The sequence below is a fragment of the Notolepis coatsorum genome, assembly GCF_963971535.1.
Source record: "Notolepis coatsorum genome assembly, chromosome: 15".
NCBI lineage: Eukaryota > Metazoa > Chordata > Actinopteri > Aulopiformes > Paralepididae > Notolepis > Notolepis coatsorum.
In genome coordinates this window covers 50,898,376-50,903,579 of record NC_140179.1, presented here as the reverse complement: position 1 = coordinate 50,903,579, position 5,204 = coordinate 50,898,376, and the positions used below count along the sequence as shown (strand labels likewise).

The 5,204-nt window shown below is 43.4% G+C and overlaps 1 protein-coding gene across 1 annotated transcript in view; it reads left to right on the top strand.

Annotated features, from left to right (window-relative positions):
• plce1 (phospholipase C, epsilon 1) overlaps window positions 1-2,999 on the top strand; it is a 228,888-nt gene extending 225,889 nt beyond the window's left edge. Inside the window, 1 exon segment of the mRNA XM_084331001.1 lies at window positions 2,881-2,999. The gene's annotated coding sequence lies outside the window, so the exon portion shown is untranslated.
• The last annotated feature ends 2,205 nt before the right edge of the window (window positions 3,000-5,204 follow it).

The following is a 5,204-nucleotide window of genomic DNA, read 5'->3' as shown; positions in this document are numbered from 1 at the left end:
CTAGCGGTTCAAGAGCGCCATCTGGTGGCCGATCGGCAGATCGCCAACCGGATATTAACCTTTGAACCGGTAGTACTCATCCATATGTGGTCCGGCCACTCGCTATAGCTCCCGCGACTCCATCTTGAAACACTGGATAATAGATAGCTCGCCCTAACTCAATAAACAACGTTATTTGGACGTATATACTATTATACAACCTGGAAATGGATCGGGCATTTCTACATCCCTTAATAGAAAAAAATCTGTTCCACACTCATCTGCCAGCGGCGCGAGGAAGCCACGGTAAGATTCAGCGTTATTTTCTAACGTATTCTATACTAACTGATCTGATGAACATATGACCCACTCTGGATGAATCATCTAACGCTGCCCACGGAATTATAAACGATCCCCCGCCCATCCGGTCAACATCAGATGATGCGTAGAAACTTCTAGAAGTACGTCCAGTTGAAACTTTTTATCTCGCACAGATTCCTACCAAACTGTATTTGATCATCAATATAATGCATTTAGGGCTATAAATCACGTTTTGAAGAAAGCTGCAGAAAACGATAAAAACATACTTATACTTTAGACCATATTTTAGTATGAATATGTGAATGAAAAAGTTTAACGTTGCTACACCCTGAACAATACATATAGGACATTGAATGGGCCATAATAATGGCAATTTAGCAATAGAATTTAAAAAGTTATAGCCCTGCAAAGAAGGGGAACTTCTCCATAGACAAATAGAGCTGGCGAGGGATGGTAAATTATGAATTTAACCCATGGCGATTAAAGTGTTAAGAGTGTTAAAAGTATATTTCTACCCATATGTACTTTTCTGAGAGTATACTTGTGTCTTAAAGGAACCAACATTATGGGATATGCACTTACTTAGAAGATAGATACCAATTTCCTCTCTGTGCGTTCAGTAGAAAGCTATCCGGCTGCAAGCTAGCCTAGCTTAGCATAAATGACTGTAAGCGGATACAGACCAACTAGCCTTGTGCTAAGCTAGGCTAGCTTGCACTGAACGCAGAGAGGAAATTGGTATCTATCTTCTTACTGTGAGCGCATTTCCAATAATGTTGGCATGTCCCTTTAAGAGGTGATGCTGGTGTGATCTAACCGCATGTGGAATTTTAAGATGGTAACATTATAACACTTTATTCATACCTGCATGCCACCGAGGCCCTCTACCGGAAGGGACAGAGCAGACTGTTCTTCCTGAGAGGGCTCAGGTCTTTTAATGTCTGTAGCAAACGTTCTACCAGTCTGTGGTTGCTGGTGCCCTCTTCTTCGCTGTGGTATGCTGGGGGGGCAACACCAACACAGACAAAATAAACAAACTGATCAAAAAAGCAAGCTCTGTGGTGGGAGCGGACCTGGACAGTCTGGAGGTGGTGGCAGAGGGGAGGACGAGGAGGAAGCTGTATGCTATCCTCGAGAACCCCTGCCACCCCCTCTATGATGAGCTGACCGCAATGCGGTCCATGTTTAGCCACAGACTCATCCCCCCCGACATACCACAAAGTGCTTTGGGCAGTCCTTTGTGCCGGTGGCAATCAGGCTCCACAACCAAGCAGGGCCAGGACGGGCCAACTGCCGTGGACTGGAGGAGCTGGGTTGTGGACTGTAACTAATTAATTTAACTATTTAAGATCATGATTGACTTGTTTCTTTTTCTTTTTCACCACTTTTAGCTATATTTTTGTCCTATTTTAGCTATTTTATCCCTGTGTACTTGTCCATCTTGTTTTTAACACATACTAATAAGTGTATGTATTAACTGTTTTTTAAAGTGCTGTTTTTAATTGCTGTTGTGCTGTAAAGGACATCTGAATCTCCCCTCTGGGATAAATAAAGGTTTTCAATTCAATTCAATTCAATCATAACCTGAATGACGTGTAATAAAGAAGCTACTAATGGAGTTATGTCCTTATAGTGGGCCCACAATACACCTTGGTGTTAAAGGTGCTATAGATAACATTTTGATGTAATTTTCTTTTTGTATATAAATAATACATTTACAAAGCCTTTAGAAAGGTGCATAATAAAAGTATTGTTTCCCCCCCACAAAATAAATAAAAACATAAATAATTTAAATGTTGGTGGGTCCAAAATGTATGTTGTTGTTTACATGTTGCATGCATGTATCCCGTCACTACTTCGCATTTCCCCACGTGGAATGCACACGTATAATCTGTAATGTTGTCAAACAATGACCTTTAGGGCCCTGCTTGGTATTGCACTTTGTTTACATTTTCTTTTGTTTTGGTCTGATGTGTGGGTTGGAGTCGAGTGTGGGGATAGGAGATGGTTTAGCTTTATAATAACTTATTATACTGTGGATTTCTCCAGACCTCTCTTGGCAGAGCCTGAGGTGTGGCCAGCAGTAGCAGCCCCTCCTCTATCCCCACTGAACTCCAACCCACAGACCAAAATAAAGTGCAATGCTCTTTTGCCTGGAGGTTTCTGTTTTTGTCATCATCAATACTTAATTTGCGGGGGAAACAATACTTTTATTCCGCACCTTTCTAAAAGCTCTGTGGACGTTTAAAAAAATATATATAATTTGATTACTCTGCATACAAATGCTATTTATAGTACCTTTTAAGTTATTTAGGAATGTTTTTATGAAATTAGTTTACTTATATCATTGGTGAACAAATGATATATCGTATTTTGTATACAAAATTATATTATATTACTGCACCGAGGGTAATACTGGTAAAAACAATACAATTGGCGGATATCTTTTCCCAAAATAATAATAATAATAATAATAATAATAATAATAATAAAAAAGAAAATATCTATAAAATGCTTTCGAACCCCAATGCTACTGATCAAGATCACCTTGAACTTTGACCTTGTGGCTCCTCTCTGCAGGGCGTCTATCTGCGGGTCTGAAGGCGTGGGTGGAGCAGGGTCGGGCGGGGGCAGGGAGACTCCTCCTGGTCTCCTCGGGGGGGCGACCCCACTGCGACCCCACCCCCGCCCTGACCCCCCCGACCTGGAGGCTCCACCTCCTCAGGAACTGGAAGGTCCACAGATGACATCCAGAGAGAGAGAGACGCCCACGTCCCACTTCTGAACCTGGAGGATAAACCCATCCCCCTTTCAAAGAGATGCCAGCGTGTTGCCAGAGAGTTCTATTCCTGAATCCTGGAAAACACCCCTCGTCCCTGATTGGGTGGACAGATTCCGGTCGCGCTCCAATTGATTGGTTGAAAGAGATGCCAGCGTGTTGCCCGAGAGTTCTATTCCTGAATCCTGGAAAACACCCCTCGTCCTGATTGGATGGACAGATTCCGGTCGCGCTCTAATTGATTGGTTGGTCGGTTTGTTGAGTAAATGGACAGGAGTTCTGTCCACTTGCTGATCTTGACGTGAGTTTCAGGAGACTTGTGGGAGGAAGTCCCACCCCAGGGCCTTTCTAGACCAGCAACACCTCAGACTCGAGGCTTTTAGCCATGGGGTCAATCAGCCTCCGACCCTCTGGGCTGCTTGCTTTTTATTTTGTCTCCTACGTGTTACTGTAGCCACGGAGCGCAAGGAGAATCCCTTTGAGTTGCCTTTACTTGCAAAATTTTTGCATCCACGATAAAACCTATAAAACCTTGCATACCTCACTGGGAGGTATGCAAAATGGCCGCAAAGGGGCCCCTCAGGCATCAAGCAAGATCATGCAAGAGATGGACAGTAAGTTGTAGATAGTAAGTTGGCCTTTGTCAAAACTGGGGGTCGCATTCAGTTATTGTACGTACTTCTATGAGCAGGAGGGTTGGACAGTTATCGAGCTCCTCCTCTCTCTCTTTCATTGTTAAAAAAAGAACCTGAATTGAGGAGTAGCCGTCCTTTCTCAAGGTAAAAAAAAAAGACATTGGGCGATGTGAGAGAGACGTACGGAGGAACAGTCGAACGGAAGGAGTACGTCGCGGAGGGAGGGAAGGGAAAGGAGGGCATTGTGGAGGTTAGCCAACAAGCTGGCTTGTTCGACTCCTCTCTCTCTGTTCCGGTTTTCACAGTAGGCCTACTGTACAATTTTCAACAACTCTATAGACCTGTTCGCTGTATACATTAGACTCAGTGTGCGTGCACATCAAGGGGGCAAAAGGAACGTAATCTTGGTCAGAACAACGGGGCAGACTACAATATATTTGCATTTGTTAGCCATGCTAGCAATCTAAACAATCAATCCATGCCAAAGCTAGATATGTAAAAGGTGAAGGACTCACTGACACAGCCATGCTGATTTGGCAAAATGACATCCAGCCATTTTAGTTTCAACCTACTTTTAGTCAGGGGAGTGTCATGGTTTCTCCATAGAGCCCTGTCGTACTTTTTTAGCGCAGCAGCTTGCGCAGGTAGGGGGCAACTTATGTCACGTGACTCAGTTGGTATTGCTGATTGGCTCGAACACGGTATGTTTGTATACAGCGAACAGGTCTACAGCTGTTGATCTGCTGGTGGCCACAGCTGCCCGAAAAGCCTCTAAGCACCAAGGTCGTCTTTGTCTCGGGTTGATTTGAGAGACGAAACTCTTAGGAGAACGCCACTGATTTGAAGATGTCACATGCAATATTTCAATACGCACAGTTCAGTCGGTATTTACGAACGTGCTGCACTTTCTCCAAAAGCTAGAAATCATTAACGGAACGCTGGATGTAAAAATCCTGGGGCGTCGTAGACATAGAATGGGGACACTTGACTTTCTGGAGTCTATAAAGTGACGGGTTCTCACACCCAAAAACGATGTTCATATTCTAGTACTGCTGAAGCAGAATATAAACAATCGTTTGGGTGTAGTTCTTACATCTTACAGTTCAACATTTTACAGGTTCACAAAGTCGATGCCTCATTCAGATTGATTTACAGAACTGTCCTGAGGCACTAGCAAGGGAGATACATTCAGCAACTCATTAGAGGCCAATGGATGTTCTAAAAATGATGTCCTTTATTCAATTAAAGAACATAAAGTTTTAGGCCTCCAAAGAGTTGCTGAACTTTTCTCCCTTGCTAGTTTATTTCCAGTTCATGGACCTTGGTTGAAGGATGAAGTAGCGACAGATCTTTTGTTTATCTGAGGCACAGGAATAACGTACTTCTAAAAAGTGCATAGCATTCCCATTAAAGTTCCATGCCCGAGGAGGGAAGCTGGTGTTGGTGCTTAGAGGCTTCTAGGAAACCGAGGTTCCGTTCAGTCAGTGTTT